Consider the following 19,616-nt stretch of genomic DNA (forward strand, 5'->3'; position numbering starts at 1 on the left):
ATTTGACTAAGATTGGGTAACATTGCTCAATCAGATCACCACATAAAAATAATGCTTACAATACAGTGTGGCCCATATCTAATTATAAATTACATAGGTAAATAACAAAATATTATGTGAAACTCAGGACGCCCGGGTGGCTCAGTGGGTTAAGCCTCTGCCTTCAGCTCAGGTCATGATCTCAGGGTCCTGGGATTGAGCCCCGCATCAGGCTCTCTGTTCAGCAGTGAGCCTGCTTCCCCCTCTCTCTGCCTGCCTCTCTGCCTACTTGTGATCTCTCTCTCTCTCTGTCAAATAAATAAATAAAATCTTTAAAAGAAAATATTATGTGAAACTCAAAATATACACATGGCTTATAGTAACTTGTGATATGGTATTGTCAAGTCAGTAAAAACAATCGTTTCTCCAAGATACCCCTGTGCACACATGCGCGTGTATATTTTTTATTTTATGTGCCAGCTTAGCAGCTTGGCTAGGTTATGGTGCACAGTTGTTTGGTCAAACAACAGTCTAGATGGTATGGAATAGCATTTAAATTAATAGAGTTTGAATCAAGCAGATGACTCTGTGTAGTATGGGTAGGCTTCATCCAATCAGTTGTAGGCTTTAAGAGAAAAGTATAAGGTCCCTTAAAGAGGAAAGAATTCTGCTTTCAGACTGACTTTAGACTTGGGACTGCAACATTAACTCAAAGAATTTCCAGCCCCTACCATTCTGCTCTGAAAATTTCAGACGTGCCAGCCCCCATGATCATGTGAGCCACCTTCTGAAAATAAGTCTACTTACCTACCTACTTATCATCTTTCTATATTAGTCTAGGTTCTCCAGAGAAATGAAATAATAGGATGTATAGATATGAATATTGATACAGATAGAGATAATGATAGAGATATTAGCAAGAAACTCCAGAAGAGCAATCAGATTGTGACTTCTGACATAACTTAACAACGTCCTAGTCACCCAGAATATATGATTACAGGGGAAGCAGAATGGAAGCAGAGGAAAAGAGGAACATTATCAAGAAATATGAGACAATCGCCATTTCAAGTATAATCATCCATGTTATTTTATCCAATCCTTCTGAGTATTTGGCATTCTAGGATAAACTCAGAGAATAGTTGTATCTATTAGAAATAGCTTGGCTACAAATGACACAAAAGCAAAAAACTGTGGCTTAAAACGTATCTGTACACTTCTGTCATCTAACAACTAGTCTGGCATTAAACTTAAGTGCTAATTTAGAGAGTCAAAGAGCTCTCAAAACCTTAACCTATTTTTGTCATTCTTTTCAACCATTCGCAGTGCATTGGCTTTCTGAACTCCTGCTTATAGCTCTCTTGTCACAAAATGACTACCCCAGCTCTAGAAACACAGTCCAAAATCTAGACAAAGAGAACAACAGAAAGGTCAGTACCTCATATTACCTGTCCATTTTTATAAAAATAGACATAGACATTCAAGAAGGTCTGCAGAAGATTTCTTCTTGAATTTTATTGGCCGGAGTATCAAATGAAGTCCCAGTACTGACAAAGGTAGATTAATTTGCATTGGACCAACCTTCCCTCAGATCAAGATTATTATAAATCAAGCCCCGCTCTTTGAAGGTTTTGATCAAATAAAATTTCTTACTGCAAATGGATTTAGCCCTCGAGGGAAAGGAAACACAACATACATACTAAAGTGCTCAAATCAGGGAGCGGCTTGAAATGAAGTGGAAAGGCACTAACTTATTGTCCTAGGGAGGCAAGATCTGGAGTTCAAGCTGACCAAGACTGCCAGGAAACTGACAGCAGATACATTACAGTGGAGAGGACTTCCAAGTTTTTCCATAAATACTCAGTTTCCTGTATGACATTAAATTATACAAACACAGGTAAGACCACAAGGGACCCCTTTAAATCAAAATTTGGAAGACAAGTTGCTGAGCATCTATTTAAGCCACTGCCCACAGTGGGGACACAGTTTGTAGTTGTACTTGGAGGGGTTAAATTAAAAGAACTAAAATTTAAAACCCATTGATGAAAACAGAATGGTCACGTCACAGCGGTAACAAGTCTCCCAGTCCACTTTCTTAAAGTATTAGTTTCTAACCTTCCACAGAAAACAGAGCCAGCTTCCTGGGTTTAAGACCAGGGTAATCATTTATGACCACATGCTCAGAGGGAACATGCTCTTGGAAATAAATGCTCTCGTGTTTCCATCATGAATTTTTTTAAATATTTTATTTATTTATTTGAGAGAGAGAGAGAATGAGAAAGTGAGCATGAGAAGGTAGAGATCAGAGGGAGAAGCAGGATCCCCACTGAGCAGGGAGCCCGATGTGGGATTTGATTCCAGGACTCCAGGATCATGACCTGAGCCGAAGGCAGTTGCTTAACCAGCTGAGCCACCCAGGTGCCCTCCGCCCCATCATAAAATTCTTGATAAACTTATCTTGGAGCATGGTTAACACATGGTATCTCTCCTAGTACCTCTCTGCCTTTCTGGAATGTATTACAGAATATTTGCTGCTGTGTTGCCCTTGGCACCCATGTCCTACCCAGCCTCCCCCTTCCCAGTTACTGCTGCCCACTGCCATCCCCAGCAGAAGTCTGGGTGTGGAGAGGTGCAGTCAGGAAAGCATGTTCCCTGTTGTCTCAGGTTAGAGCATAGCAGCAGCTGCCCAGCACCATGATATATTAAGCGGGACATGTGGCAGGATCAAATCTATCTCCCATTTCTAATCTAGGTATCAAACATGTCCCAGTCAGACATTACAAACTTTTGGTGGGTCACCCATTAAGCAAGAGTTGGAACAGAAAGCTTACAGAAGGACCCATACCAGGCTTTGCTTCCTCATCCTTACTGGTCATGGGATGTCAGTCCAGTTCAGTGGTTGTACACACAGGTGTGAATCCATCAGCCAGACGATGGAACCCTGATGCCTGCAAGGATCCTTACTCTATTGGTGATTATCTCCATGCTGCGTAACACAATGTTAAATTGCCAGAAATCACTGTGATAGTTAAAGAGAGAGCCTTTGGGGGGGGGGGGGGAACGGGGGGGAAAAAAAAAACCCAAACTTTCATATTTTAGTACCCTTAATATCAGTTTCTCCCTGCTATCTGAACTAAAGGAAACACATTTTCATTTTGCACTGGGCCCTACAAACAATATATCTGGCCCCAAATTAAAAGGACCCCTTAAAGATCACCAGTACCTCACACTTTTTGTCAAACCCAAGGGGAAATCATTTGTCCTCATTTAACTCAATTCCATGGAAGGATTTGACATGGCTGACTGATCCCCTTTCATTTTTTGAAAATCTTTCCAGGTTCCTCCTGCTTGTGTCCTGGTTGTGTGAAATCCACTCTGGCAGTTCCTCCTCTGCATAATTGCTTAAAGTGGCACTGACCTGAGCTTTAGTTTTAAGCCTTCTTTTTTTTCTGTAGACAGGATCTTCCAGATTGAGCTCACTGACACTCACACTATCAAATACCATCTGTATGTTGATTGATTCTCTGATTTATACATTCAAATTTGACCCTTCCATTGAGGTGCTGATTTGACCTTTCTGCATGAATGTCTAATAATCATCTCAAACTTGTTATGTCCACAAAGTTCCCTTCCCTCAACCTCAGACCTTCTCCACCGCTTATACTACTGAGAATTGTTACAAAGTTATGAGTTGAGAAATTTGATTGAATTGGTTCTTAAAATATACTAATGGGAATCTAGGGTTATTTGTGATGAACTCTTAAAATGAGTATGGAATAGGAAGATAGGTGCACTTTTCTACTTCAAAATCCCTCAAAACCATGGGTGAACAGGCTTCTAATAGCACATCTACTACTGAGTATACAAAAGATAATCAAATTTATTTAACCATTATTTATAGAAATGATGTATATAACGGAGCTGATGAATTTATTACAAATGTTTAAAGTCTATAATTTTTTTAAACTGTGAGCAATATTCAAAATGAATATACTTTAAAATCTGAAAGACAAACATAATTACAGTTAAGTTTTGAAAATCACACTGAATTGTTAAACATTATGTAAAAGTAATTGAACTTATTTTAATAATTAATTTTATTTTATTTAAGAGAGAGAGAGATTGAGTGGGAAGGGGCAGAGAGAAAGGGAGAGAGAGAATTTTATGCAGGCTCCATTCCCAGTACAGAGCCCAAGGTGGGGCTCAAACCTACCATCCTGAGATCATGACCTCAGCTGAAATTGAGTCAGATGCTTATCTGTCGAGCCACCCGTGCCTTAAACTTATTTTAAATTAATCATTGGTGAGTCCACTTTTTTTCTTTTATTATAAAAAATCTGAGTCAGAATCCTGTTTAGATACCCTAAAGGTCCAAATGAATTCACAAGTCTTCATTTTTTAAAAAAATATTTTATTTATTTGAGGGAGAGAGAGTACATAAGCAGGGGGCAGAAGGAGAGGGAGAAGCAAACTCCCCACTGAGTAGGGAGCTGGATGCGGGACTGGATCCCAGGATTCTAGGATCATGATCTGACCCGAAGGAAGACACTTAACCAACTGAGCCACTCAGGTACCCACAAGTCTTCATTCTTGACACTCAAAGAAAGGATACCAATATATTTAAGCATTATGAACAAACCTAAACCTATGTTTAAGGAGGAACCAAGCTATTAACACTCTATTTCCCCACCCCTGATCCTAAAGGAAAATAATCTGGAGATTCAGATTTTTATCTTTTTTTTCTTATGATGGATTGCTAGTAATTAATGTGGTGTTAACAGCCCCTTTAGGAGTTACGAGTCTCAATTTCCAGACTACATTAGAAAATAAAAATTAGGAAGGATATATAATAAGAAATAAAATAGTGAATTCAACATAGTTGACAGAGATGAATAATTAATAAAAATATATAACATATGAATCTAAAAAGTAAATTTGCTCATTTAGATGAGAAACAGACTCTTGATTTCTGTTTGGGTCATGATCTTGGGATCGTGGGATTGAATCCTTCATTGGGTTCCACACTCAGCAGGGAGTCTACTTGAGATTATCTCCCTCTGCCCCCTTCCCCTACTCTTATCTCTCTAAAAATAAATAAACAAATCTTTAAAAAAAAAAAAGTCTGGCAATGATCTCAAGAACAATGATACTTTTAGAGCTGCTATATATTATTTATTATATTAAAAACACTAAGAGCATAATTATCTGTAGTAGATAATTTTGATTGGATGTCTCAATGTGATTCGACTATCCCACAATTTTTAATGACTATTGAACACTACATTTCCCTCTCTAACCAGAATTTCAGATATGAATTAAATTCTGCTAATTAGAAGCAGTCTTGAGATATTTGGAAGGCAGAAGTGGGTTATTTGTATCTCCTCTGTTGCAGCTATTAATTCTTAGATGGAAGTTTCCTATGGCAGCATTCTGATGTCATGTCCATTCCCTAGTTCCTTAAATCAAGAGATAGTTGCAATTGTTCCAGAATTTTAATGTGACTATCTAATTTCTGGCCAGTGATGTTGGAAGTCCGTAATCTAGTCTTATAAATATGACAGGTTTTCTCACTATGGCTTAGCTCCAGTGACAGTCTGAAAGCAAGTTGTTCCCCTAGAGGATTGGTTGTGAAGTGGTTACTCAAAAGGCCTGGATTAGAGTCCTTCAAATAATTCCTTACGTACCCAAGTCCTGTATTAAAATAGCTAGAGTAGTTTCTGTTTATTTTAATGAATTCTACTAATTGAATAATAAAATGAGAATGACCAAACTGGCTTAAAACATCTTATCATACATAATTGATTGACCAAGGGAACAAGTCACTTCAGTCCATGCTGAGAATGCAAAAGCTGGCATGTACATGGGAAAATGTCAGTGCTACTTCATGACAATTAGGTATATAAAAAGTCTAGGAAAGGGTATTTCTGAAATTAGGGGTATTATGATGCCTGTCTAGGTTACTGTGCTGATAACAACCATCGGCCTCACCAAAATAAGAATGACAATGATTAAAATCTGGAACATAATTCTATATTATGGGCAAAAAATAATGAAATAAACGAATTTAGGAATTTAAATCTAGAGTAAATTCTCCTGAAATTCTAGGATGCAAGGAGAAATTACATGTCACGGAACACCCATAGCCAAGATCACCTCTCAGAGCAGACACCAACCCATAATCAAACATCTCTGATAAAAATGTTTCTCTGAATTTGGGGCGCCTGGGTGGCTCAGTGGGTTAAGCCCCTGCTTTTGGCTCAGGACCCTGAGATCAAGCCCCCCATCGGCATGGGCGTACTTGTGATCTCTCTCTCTGTCGAATAAATAGATAAAATAATTTAAAAAAAAAGTTTCTCTGAATTTGACAGACAGGAAAAATTTATATTTTTAGAGACATTAAAGGAGAGATTCCAATTGATAAGTAATTCTGCAACACACAACCTTAATTTGGAAGTATTATTTTTAAATCTCAGTTGGGGGTGCCTGGGTGGGTTAATCCCCCTGCTCAGCAGGAAATCTGTTTCTCCTTCCCCATTGCTTGTTCTCTCTCTCTCTCAAATAAATAAATAAATCTTTAAAAATAAATAAAAATTAAAAATCTCAGTGAACACATATAGAATAAATGGAATTCAATGCAAGAAAGACCAACAGGAATAAAAGTCCATTGAGTTGATAACCGCATTGCATTGAAGGAAGGAAGATTGTTCAAGTAGTCAAGCCTTTGACTATAGGGAGAAATCTACATACTGTCTTCCATCAGAATGAAACAAACTGAGGGTTTTGGAAGGGAGGAGGGTGGAGGGATGGATGAGTCTGGTGATGGGTATTAAGAAGGGCACATATTGCCTGGAGCCCTGGGTGTGGTGCATAAACAATGAATCCTGGAACGCTGAAAAAATAAAATTAAATTTAAAAAAATGAATGCTGCCCATCAGCATATATCTATCTCTACTGATCATTGGCATGCTGTGAGGTGTCATGGAAGTGCTGCTGCATGAATTACAGCTCATTGAGATCATGACTGTCCACCAGGAGGTCAGTAGAGCTGACTGAACACAAAAATAAACCAATGGCTAGGTTGTAATATGCTCATGATGATAGTATGTTGATACTTCTTTTCAACTGTTAGCTTGTATGTTATGGTTGATGACCTACAGGGAATGTATAGTAACTTTTTTGAGTGTTCTCCAAATGGATTAAAAATTGATGCTGATATATGGGTAGACCTCAAACAAGAAATGTTGGGAGATTAATAGGTATAAATGTAAATGGCTGGAAGAGTAAAGGGGGCTGCTTTAGGAGGAGAGGAAGCATGTCAACTAGAAAGGAAATCTACTAATATCAGAACAGCTGCAAACATAAATGGAAAGAAATTTATCAGAGTGAAATCTAACCCAAGTTAGATCATTCTTAGGAATGATCAGTATTAGTTATTGGGCTATGACATTTATGTGGAACTGTGTGTGCCCACATGTGGAAGGTTGTCAGTGAATCTCTTAGACTGACCAGAGAAGTCTGAGCCAATTTTCACATAAGCATCATAATGTATATTATGATGTGATTGATCTGAATTACCTAAAGAGAGATGACTCCACATAAAATGACTTTCTAAGAAAAGAGAATGTGGGAGGGAGGTCAGGGCAACTAAAGTAAATCTAAGAGGAGTGACTTAATTTGGCAAGCAGTATAGAGAACTATGTATGTGTGAGATTATATTTAACATTTATTTTCTTTAAGATATTCTGATTATTTCAAAATGTTTAAATCTTTATAAGTTAAAAAGCATTCAACTGTATGAACAGAAACATAAAAATAACTGACTTTAATTAGTAATAAATATATGATATAGATAACAAAAAATCAGAGATTGGTGATCCGGGGCTGTTTGGTAGTTTTAAAATACAATCACATCTCTAGAATTCTCACAGTGTTGACTTTTGGTCTTTTGACAGCAAGATGGCCATTATATCTCTAAGTGTCACAACTGTATTCAAAGCCAGAAAGCAGGGAAATCCAGACAGGATGCAAAACCCCTTTCTCTGTGGCTCATTTTTTTCAATAACAGAGAAACTATTTCCCAGAATCTCTCAGAAAAATTTTTATGCCTACACTGTCACAAAATAGCTACATGACCCTTTATGGCTGCAAGAGAGGCTGGAAAAGAAATAATATGACTTGACAATTGATGTGGTAAGATCTAGGCAAGGGTGTCTGCTACAATGATCATGCATATGTTGTTTTTATAAAATTAAAGTTTTAGGGGCGCCTGGGTGGCTCAGTGGGTTAAGCCACTGCCTTCGGCTCAGGTCATGATCTCAGAGTCCTGGGATCGAGCCCCGCATCGGGCTCTCTGCTCAGCAGGGAGCCTGCTTCCTCCTCTCTCTCTGCCTGCCTCTCTGCCTGCTTGTGATCTCTCTGTCAAATAAATAAATAAAATCTTTAAAAAAAAAAATTAAAGTTTTAAATACCTCAGACTATTAAAAAGTACAAAATTAATGTAACACATTGTATTAATAAAGTAATGTTAATGCATACCCCTAGATATATACTTAGTTTTTTTAAAAAAATATTGCATATATATGTATATATATATATATATATGCCAAGCAACTTATCTCCAGAGTCACACTCCTTCATGCCTATCACAAGTAAACACTCACTTGAATGTAATGTTTATTAGTCTAATTCATTTGTTATTTTTACTGTACATACTACATATACAAACATGTATGTGTATGTATATTCTATATATAAAAATACAATTATATATGCATATACCAAGGAAATATAATAAAACAATAAGATACATTTTCAAGACACCAGATGGAAAATAAACCAACAAAATCTAATAATACCCATGGTGATGAAGATATGCAGAAACAGGAGCACTTACATGTAAGCATAAATGGGTACAAATATTGAGGCAACTATTTGCCATTATCAATTAATTGAAGATGTGTATAAATCAAATCCTGTGATTCTAGTTCTATGTATAGACACTAGGATAACTTTCCCATATGAACACTAGGAGGGATGGATAGTAAGAATCTTACAGCATTACTTATAATAGAACAATTTGGAAACAATTTTCATTCTTTCAAGTAGAGAACTGATAAATAATACTATTTTCACCCCTTTGAACATGAACCAACAGCTATCGATATTTACAGATGAATCTCACAAATATAATAATGAGTCAAAGTATTTAATAGAATATAGCTTATAAAGTTTAAATACATGGAAATCAATACTATGTATTATATTGGTAGAGAAAAGGGATGGAAAAGGTATTACCTGAACTCTGTTGGGACAAATTCAAGGAAACCATGATTAGGAAGAAGATGCAGAAAATATATATATTTTTTCCTATCATAGATAGTTAAGAAAAGCATATGGGAGATTGAGGGAGAAATATTATCCCTGGGGCATCATTTGTGGTTTTTTTGTAATAATCTCCAACACTCATATGTGGACACATTGATATGAACACATACTGTATCCATAATGAAGCCTTAAATCAACAAGGAGAGAAGGCACACACACCTGTACACACACACACACACACATACACACACACACACACACAATCCTGTAAGGTTATATTAATTTACTGATTTTATTTAGTCAGAATTACCAGAAAAAATCATGTTCGTGGGACACCTGGGTGGTTCCGTGGATTAGGTGTCTGCCTTCAGCTCAGGTCATGATTCCAGAGTCCTGGGACAGAGTCCTGCATCTGGCTTCTTGTTCCATGGGGAGCCTGCTTCTCTCTCTCCCCCAACCTGCTGCTTCCCTCTTTTGTCCCCCCTCCCCTTTGACAAATAAAAAAATTAAATAAAAAAAAAATCATGGTCCCTGAAAGTGAAAGGAAATGAAACATATTTTTGTGGTCATTATTAAGTGTAAATTATTTAAAGAAAACTCTTTTAAATTTTATTGTACATTACTATAAATCATTTTGGTCTTTATTTCAGTTATCTACTACTTTGTAACAAATGTTTTCAAACTGTAGAGGTTCAAAATATGATTTTTTATTTTTTATTTTGATTTTATATTTTTAATTTCACCCACATTAAAGAAGTAGTCAATCTCATTTCCTTATAATCTAAAAAAAGAAAAATGGTCTCTTTTAGTTTTAGTTTTTACTATTATTTCCATTCTATGCCTGGTCGCATGTAAGAAAGCATTCACAATGTAAGTTTTCTCCAGTTGTGATTTCAAAAATATAAAAAGACGAGCCATCTTGAGAATATGAATTATTCTGAATCACATATTTAATGTTTCATGGAGAAAATCTGTTCTTCACATTTTATCCAAATACGTAAGATGTGCCTAGATACGGTCTCATCATGTGGGAATTACTCCTAGGTTGCCTTTCTTAATCAAAAGTGTCTCCTTCTTGGGGCACCTGGCTGGCTCAGTCAGAAGAGCATGCAACTGTTTTTTGTTTTTTTGTTTGTTTGTTTTTTCTTTTCTTTGTGTGTTTGTTCAGAGCATGCAACTCTTCATCTCAGGGTTGTGAGTTCAAGCCCCACGTTTGGTGTACAGATTACTCAAATAAGTCAAGAAACTTAAAAAAATAAAAAATGTCTCCTCTCACTTTATCCGGATCAATTTTGTTAATAGAGGAGATAATCTCTTTGATTTACTTGTTCCTCAATCCACTTTATAAGTAATGGAGAAGTTAGTTATTTTTGCTTAGCTTCTTTTCCTTTCTTTACATGATACATTTAGTAATTAAAAATATAAATTCCCTGCATGTTCACATCACTGATCCATTATCCTGATTATTAATATTTGTGTTATATTAATATTTGCCATTCAAACCTATGTTTTCCATCTGTTTTCTTTTGCTCACTTCTAAAAGGAAGATAATAACAGCAATACTATTTAGAAAATTCCATTTAGGGGTGCCTGGGTGGCTCAGTGGGTTAAAGCCTCTGCCTTCAGCTCAGGTCATGATCCCAGGGTCCTGAGATCGAGCCCCGCATCGGGCTCTCTGCTCAGCGGGGAGCCTGCTTCCCTCTCTCTCTCTCTCTCTGCCTGCCTCTCTGCCTACTTGTGATCTCTCTCTCTGTCAAATAAATAAATAAAATCTTAAAAAAAAAAGAAATAAAATTCCATTTATACCATGGAATTAATACCTCTTCTACCACCACCAAGAAACTATGATGACTAATAAAATTAGAATGGAAGGAGTAGGTTGTGCTTTAGCATCTGTGTGTAGTGGGGGAAACTAGTAGTCAAAGAAAACACATGAAAGGACCAAAGATGGGAACAAGAAACACAGTCACAAGTCTCAAGAGATTGCAATAGTCAAAGACCAGGAAAAAAAATGCTAAATTCTCTTAACCTCCGTGGTTACTTACAATGTGATTGGGCCACATGCACATTGTAAGACCAATAACTCCAGCCTCTGTTAGAATGTTATCTTCTCCTGAAAGATGTGTGTCTGTAGGACTCACACATCCAGCACAGTATCTGAACTATACTGGCACTTAATAACTGTTTCTTTAATTAGTTCATTATGGTTATACACAATCTTTGCAATTTATTGTGTCTCACCTGGTACCTATACCACAGAAGAACAGTATCTTTCATTCTCATAGTCTAAAGGACTTTTTAAAAGTTCTTACTTGTTTAGACTTAAAACAAAAAATTATTTATTTATTTATTTGAGAGGGAGAGATAGCAAGAGAGAACATGAGCAGGGGCAGGGAGATACAGAGGTAGAGGGAGAAGCAAGCTCCAGCTGAGCAGGGAGCCCAACTCAGGGCTGGATCCCAGGACCCTGGGATCATGACCTGAGCCGAAGGTAGACACTTAACAGACCGAGCTACTCAGGCACCCCACACTTGTTTAGATATTATTAATATTATTGCCCAAATGTTTTCAAAGTTCTTCAATTCAGGCCACTTCACTGTCCGAGCAATAGGAGTAACCCCTAAGTCAGATTCCTCATCCCTAGCATTTACCAGCCTATGGGATTAAACAGTTCTGTACCACTTTCCTGTGCATGGTGCTGACTTAAGAGTTTTATGCTAAAAGGGGAGCAGCGCCTGGCATGAGCCAACAGCAATATTGTTCCCATGGTGGTAATAATGCAATAAGTATTTAAACACCAATGTGTTTGCCTGGAACACAATTTTATACCAAACAAGATTGTTTTGGGCAATTTTAAAAGTATCTGTCAAGACAAAACTCAAATTTCCAGACAAGAACAAAATATCTCTTAAATATCTACTTAGTCTTTCAGTTCATCAGAGAACCACATTCTGGTTCCTTTTGAGAATGTCAGCAGCACTTATGATTGTGTGTGATGGACTTAATTACTCCTCCTGCATGGGTCATAACTCTGTGACAAAAATGCTTGACTATTAATAGTAAAGCACAGACTTGTTTTCCACATTGCAGAAAGATTAAAAAAAAAAAAACCTACTATTTATAAGCAATTTTTTTTTTTAGCAGACTGAGGCTTATTTTCCAGTTAAATGATTATTATCTGTTTTAGTCAGTAAGTTTTAGAAAGAGTTCTAGAGGTGAAAATCTTTCCCAACTACAACTGTTCTGTTAGAATCTTCTAAATTGGAATGTCCTCACAAAGGGAAATTCAAATTCTTTGATACACATTTTTCTTTACTTAACTTCTGGATTACAAAGTAAACAAAATTTATAATCTCCTTTATTTCTACATGTATTCATTATGCAAAACCAATATTATTTTTCCCACATGATGATCAGGTAAGTGAAGAAGAATCATACCTGTGGAAATATAAAATTCAATGGTATGATTATCAAAAGAAGTTTGGACAACTAACTTTCTAAAAGTAGAAAATTTTGCTCTATGCCAGGGGTTAGCAGACTATGGTCCATGGACGAAATCTGCCCCCACCCCACCTCCACTCCCACTTGGTTTCAATCATCCACCAGCTAAAAATGTGTTTTTTAAGAATATTTTAAGTGGGGGCGCCTGGGTGGCTCAGTGGGTTAAGCCGCTGCCTTCGGCTCAGGTCATGATCCCAGGTCCTGGGTTCGAGCCCCACATCAGGCTTTCTGCTCAGCAGGGAGCCTGCTTCCTCCTCTCTCTCTGCCTGCCTCTCTGCTTACTTGTGATTTCTCTCTGTCAAATAAATAAATAAAATCTTTAAAAAAAAAAAAAAAGAATATTTTAAGTGATTAGTAAGTATCTACACAATATCCTAAAATTGCCTCTTGGCCTGTGAAGTCTATAGTACTGCTCTCTTATGCTGTGAAAATTCTGTCCACCTTTGTTCTGCGTATGCTGTATGCATTTTTTTGTAATGTATATGCTGTATGAATTAGTAACCTAGTCACTAAAGGTATCAACATATCTAACCTCAGTCTCTTCTTTCCCAAATGATAACAGGAGAATTTCACCACCTAATTTTTCAATAATCACAGAACTGGACTTTGATCTACAATCTTACTTTCAAATTTATGAGAGCATAGTAAGAGACTTTCTATCAATACAATAATAACAATAGTATATTAAGTTCAGTAAGTTCATAAAGTTCAGTATATTAATTTCATACGTATTCCAATATACAATACTGACAAAATCCATAAATCACACAGAGCTATCTCCATAATCCTACTTTATAGGTGGAAAGGAAATTAGTCTGAAAGAGGTTAAGTGATTGGCCCAAGGTTGTAAGTCTCATAATTGGGAGGGTTCTTCTGTAACACTCTTTTTACATAGACTCATGATGCCTTTTCAAATTAATCTGAACTCTTAGCTCATTTAGTTACTTATGCAAGAAAAATAATCATGAACTAGTTATGCATATAATAGTAAAGCCAAAAGATAATAGATATAATGCAATTAACAGTATTTTGTTGCCATTAATGAATAAATCATAACAATCAGGTCACCTCGTAGACAGACACCCTAGTAAAATGAATAAAAGAGTTAACTATATAGCATGCACTATAGGAGATAAAATAGATTAATGGATTAATTAAGCAATCTAAAAGTACTGATCTCAACTCTACCAATGAGAATAAAACCTTTAAATCAGCTACTTATTTGCATTAAATCTTTGACAACTTTTAACAGTGTAATTTTTGCAACCATCTCTCTAGTTACTAATAACTTCTATGTTAAATTTCAATTTCATTAAGCAATTCCAAGTCAAATTAACAATTGATTTGTATTTCAGTAGTAAGTATTTGCCTTATACAAATCCAATGTTGTTATTACAATTACATATCCATAAATTTAGAGTATTTTCTTTTGATTTCCTAGGAAAAATCTAAAGGTACATGATTATCATAACGAAAGACACCATGTGGAGTGAAAATGGGGTATTAAAGCTCACTGTTGTAAAATGGCAGGAACAATTAAAATACAAATTATATATATTTTGTTGGAGTACTGTTATAAGATTGAATTAAGGCACAGCATCATATTTAAATTTTTTAAAGATTTAATTTTGTGCTTATGTTTTACATACGATGATGGGCCTATAAAGGCCTTATGTGAATTCTTGATGCTATTTGGCATTTATATCAGATAACTTGAAAAGGGCTTTAAAGACTTGTTTTTTTAGAATTTGGTTATAATTTCATACTCTTAAATATCTGATTATTTTCCCCAATTATCTTTGGAAATAACTTGGTAAAAAATAAAATTACTAGATCACTAACATTTTGTTCAATATTAGGTAACTGAAGGTAGCCTGAGTGGCTCAGTCATTTAGCTTCTGCCTTCAGCTCAGGTCATGATCCCAGGGTCCTGGGATCAAGCACTGCCTCAGGCTCTCCCCTAGGCGGGAAGCCTGCTTCTCTCTCTCTCTCTCTCTGCTTGTGTTCCCTCTCTCGCTGTGTCTCTCTCTGTCAAATAAATAAAATCTTAAAAAAAAAAAAAATACTAAGGGGGCACCTCGGTGGCTCAGTGGGTTAAAGCTTCTGCCTTCAGCTCAGGTCATGTTCCCAGGGTCCTGGATAGAGCCCTGAATCGGGCTCTCTGCTTGGCAGGGAGCCTGCTTCCTCCTCTCTCTCTTTCTCTCTCTCTCTCTCCCTGACTGCCTCTCCACCTACTTATGCTGTCAAATTAAATAAATAAATAAATAAATAAAAATAAATTTAAAAAATACTAGGTAATTGATATGACAATTATTTTCTTCTACTTATTTTCGAGATCAGGGTCTGTAGAGTTTTTTCCTTTATTTTTCAATTGAAAAAAAAAAAAAGTCCCCCACTCCTGCCTAATTGGTTAATAATTTCTGGTATGTGTTTAAAAGTATATTCCATTTCTGTTTCAGGTGCTTATAAGCATCTCTTTGGTTAGAGCTTTTCCAAGTTTTTCTGTTGGATAGTAATCATCTTAATCTGATTTTAAAGCCCCCTTTCTTTTTCTGCATTCTATAACAGCATTTTAAGATTATCCCTCATATTACCGATTATATTTTCTTCATTGTCATTTCTGTTCTTTACATAAAATGCATTTTTAAATTTCTATTGGATTTCTGTTTTTTACACAATTGTATTTTGTCTCTTCCAGTTCTATTTTCATCAGTAGCCTTTTCATGACATTATCTCGTTTCATGTTTTCTAATTTTTAATTAACAAAAAGCAGAAGCCTTGAAATAAGGTTTCTATGTTTATTCTTCCAAAACAATGATGTCCTCTCAACTTGGAATAAACTAGTGAACAAACTTACTGTTAGATCCAGAATAATTCCTTTTTTTCTTTTCTCTCTTTAACTATTTTGAGCAGGGAACACTATATGCAGATTCAGTGTTGACTTGAAATTCTCCTTGTCTTTCTTCTCTGATGACCCAGTTTCTCCTTGAATCTTTCTTTTAAGTCTTGAGATGGAAGGCAAGTTAATATTAACAGCCCCAAGTTGGCTTTCTGTGGTCTCCAGCATTAGTTAATATGATTCAGCAAGAAGTAAAAGGAATACTTTTGTGATTCTGCTTCTTCCCATAAAGAGTGAATTAGGGCTTCTAATTTAAAGTGGTATATAGTTCAACCATAGCCCAAAGCACTGCATAAAAATTTGTAACTTCCAGACTATAAAATTTTCAGTACTTTTTTTTCCTCTGTCTCTCGTTATTACTGAATTCATATCCCAGGTTTTCAATGTGCCACCGCCTCCCTATATCTGACTGGAAGTATTTAGAATTACAGGGAATTGAGAGACTTACATCAATATGGGATAAAGGTAGAGTCAGGGGAATGAGGAGCTATCTAACTCTGGCCCTCCAAGACTATGGCCAATGTTTCATGAACAACTTAGACTTTAAGTTAAATCCTAGCATTCAAGCTCACAAACAGTTCAATGCTGTCATTGTTTGTATGGAATAGAAATCAATATATAGAGGCGCCTGGGTGGCTCAGTGGGTTAAGCGTCTGCCTTCAGCTCAGGTCCTGATTGGGATCGAGCCCCACGTCCCTGCTCAGCGGGAGCCTGTTCCTCCCTCTGCTCCCCGCTTGTGCTCTCCCTTGTTATCTCTGTTATCTTATCTGTCTCTCTCTCTCAAATAGATTCATAAAATCTTTTAAAAAAAGAAATCAATATATAGGCTTCATTTTCTCTTGTTTGGTGGGTAAAAATAATAGCATCTTAAGCAAAATTCATTAAAATATCTTAAATTACTTATTCCCCTAGAAGGTGATACAGCATAGTCTTGGGCTTTGTGTTAGTATCTATCAATGGAAACAACCCAAAGTAATAGGCTCATAAAACTTTCCTTATTTGGAATGACTCAGGAAGGTGAAACAATTGATCAAACATTTCCCACAAAACTTGTGCCCTAGTGGAGACTCTAGAGTCCAAGAAGAATATGACAACATGTACAAGAAGGATTCCGTTACCAGGTGCATTTGGAAAGAAACGTGGTAGCGTGGATCAAAGTATACATATACAAGAGTGTGGATGCCTGACTCCTGATCCTGCCCTTTAGCATCTGTAAGTCTTCAGGCATTTAGTCTAATCTCTTTCCGAGAATGAAAGGCTAAGTACAATGTACTTAGAATAGTGCTTTCAACAAAATGTCTTCCCTTAAACAAAGGAATTGAAGATGCTCAGCGGGTTATAACTTAAGAAATTGAAAGGATGTCATTTCCTCGGCCAGGATGAACAAGACTTAGGTATTACCTCAGTTTAAGTTGTCCGAATACAACTTTATTATGAAATAACACTGGGCTACAATATGGCTAAATATGTCAAATTTGTGATGAGTCAAACTTGTGAAAGGTATGGGAGTCTAAGCATGATGTTCAGCAAATTGTCCATAAAATCTGTTGAATATTTTTTTGTTTCTGAAGTAGGTGGAGTGGAGCTACCACACAGCCATGAACTGTTTTGAGTCTATGCTCCCTCTCTATTAAAAAACCATAGTATACATAATTCATATATATGAGGGAGAGATAAACTTTGTCAAATTATAGTCTCAACCCTACTTTATTGATTACATCTGCCACCTTAAAGAGCTGTTTCTTCAAAGTACTTCTTAACATAATTATACTTCCAAAATATGCTAGCAAATCCAAACAGTTCATAAGCCTCAAACCTCTTTAACTGTGCACAAAAAGCATTTAAGTCACCCTAAATACCCTCAGCAAGTATTGTTTTACATTTTTGAGGTATATGGATGATTATTATTTAAAGCATGTATTTCTTTTCTTTTCAGGAGGAAGAGCTTCATTGTGAGAGACAGGGATAGGAACGAGAAACAAAGCAAGGGTTACCAATACAAAAATAGTAGATATTTTGGTGTGGATCTCAAAAATTAGTAAGAAAATAGCTAAATGGGCATCTTGGACACATCTTTGGAAATTTTATTTTTTAAAGATTTTGTTTATTTTTTTGAGAGAGAGAGAGCAAAAGCAGGGGAGACAGAAGGAGAAGCAGACTCCATCGTGAATGAGGCGCCTGAGGCAGGACTCAAGCCCAGGAGTCTGGGATCACGATCCAAGCCAAAGGCAGCTACTTAATTGATTGAGCCACCCAGGTGCCCCTGGAAATATGTGAGAAACATAAAAGAGCCATAAACATAGCCTAGGGGCACCTGGGTGGCTTCATCAGTTAAGTGTCAGACCCAGGTCATGATCTCAAGATTATGGGATAGAGCCCTGTGTTGGGCTCTGCACTCAGCATTGAATGTGCTTGTCCCTCTCCATCTGCTCCTCTTCTCCTCCTTGTGTTCTCTCTCTCTCTTCTTCTAAAATAAAATAAATAAAATAATATTCCAATATACATTTGGCCAAGTAACTATACCTCCCATGTAATAATCTTAAATCCAAAAAAATAGTGTAGATAAAATCTAATGTAGATAAAAGTATTTATTATCCCATTACTCACAGTAGGAAATTATAAATTATAAATACCCAACATTTCTAACATAAGAAAGGACAACTAATCTATAATAAATGTCCTATGTTTTTAAGTATATTTTAGTGCTTCTAGAAAACTAGTGCTTCTAGAAACTTAAAAAATTTCTGATGATTAATTTTTCTGTCTCTTACTAGTACACTCAAGTATTATAAAGACATAACAAATGCTTTTTGATGTCATAAAAATGTTTATATGATCAAGGCAAATAAAATGCCCTCACAAAACTTAATCATATATTTAATAGGACCATACTTATATGAAACAAGTTCACCACAAAAATATACATCAAAATACTTTGAAATAAATATACCAACATATATTTTTTTGTCACTGGGTAACTGGAATGCATTTGGGTTTTGATTCTTCTTCTAATTTTTTTATTAGTTCTAGAAGATTCTATAATGAACAGAAGTCAATGTATCTTAAAAATATAAAGTACAGTCAATTGTTAGTATGTATTAAGAGAAACCTAACCAGTGCCACAATTTTGCCTATAATCTAATCTTCAAAATAATTTGTAGGGCTTAAATTTTCATCAAATACAAAGAGAAGATAAGTTTTCCAGATACCTTAAAGCTTGTTTGAGTTCAGATATAAATTTCTTGAAAAAATTTTTCCCCCAGGTGTTAGACTCAAGCTACTCTATGTAGTATATGACTTCAAAACGATTTAAAATCACTTGCCAGAAATAGCGGAGGACCGTCCATAAAACTCTTAAATCCCATATATCAAAAAGAATTTGAAAGAGAATTTTAATCTTTTAAAATGCTGCCTCTGCATTTCAAGGTGCAGGTCCAAGTATCCTCCTACCTTCAGTGATGTGCAAGAAGGGAAGCATTAAGTCTTAACAGGGGGCAAAAAATTCAAAAATTGCCATTTATTCTTCTCCTCCCTTCCATTCTTATTTTCCTGTCTGGTCTTTATTTCTTCTACAACAATATACACATTTTTTACTCAAAGCATTGTGGTGTACACACCTTAAGGTGATCCCCAATAAACTACACTTTTGAATAACTCCCTCTCCTTGAATAAGAGCAGAATCTATGACCTGATTCTCACCAATGGTAAAGGCAAAAATGGAGAAATTTGCAGATGTAATTAAAGCACCTAGTCAGCTGACTTCTGTTAATCAAGAAAGAGTACCAGGGGGTGACCCAACCAATCAGGTGATCCTTTTAAAAGAAGGCCCAATTCTTACCTCTAGTTAAAGAATCAAAGTTACAGAATAATTCTCTTTCCGTTCTGCCTTTAAAGAAGCCAGAATTTTATAGCTAAA

The 19,616-nt window shown here is 36.1% G+C and overlaps 1 long non-coding RNA gene across 1 annotated transcript in view; it reads right to left on the reverse strand.

Annotated features, from left to right (window-relative positions):
• Positions 1–2,812: 2,812 nt before the first annotated feature.
• Positions 2,813–19,616, reverse strand: part of LOC125095465 (uncharacterized) — a 58,705-nt gene continuing 41,901 nt past the window's right edge. Inside the window, exon 3 of the long non-coding RNA XR_007125905.1 lies at positions 2,813–3,017. This is a non-coding gene — a long non-coding RNA (uncharacterized LOC125095465). The remainder of the gene's footprint in view (positions 3,018–19,616) is intronic.

Source organism: Lutra lutra, chromosome 3 (genome assembly GCF_902655055.1).
Source record: "Lutra lutra chromosome 3, mLutLut1.2, whole genome shotgun sequence".
In the NCBI taxonomy this organism is placed as follows: domain Eukaryota; kingdom Metazoa; phylum Chordata; class Mammalia; order Carnivora; family Mustelidae; genus Lutra; species Lutra lutra.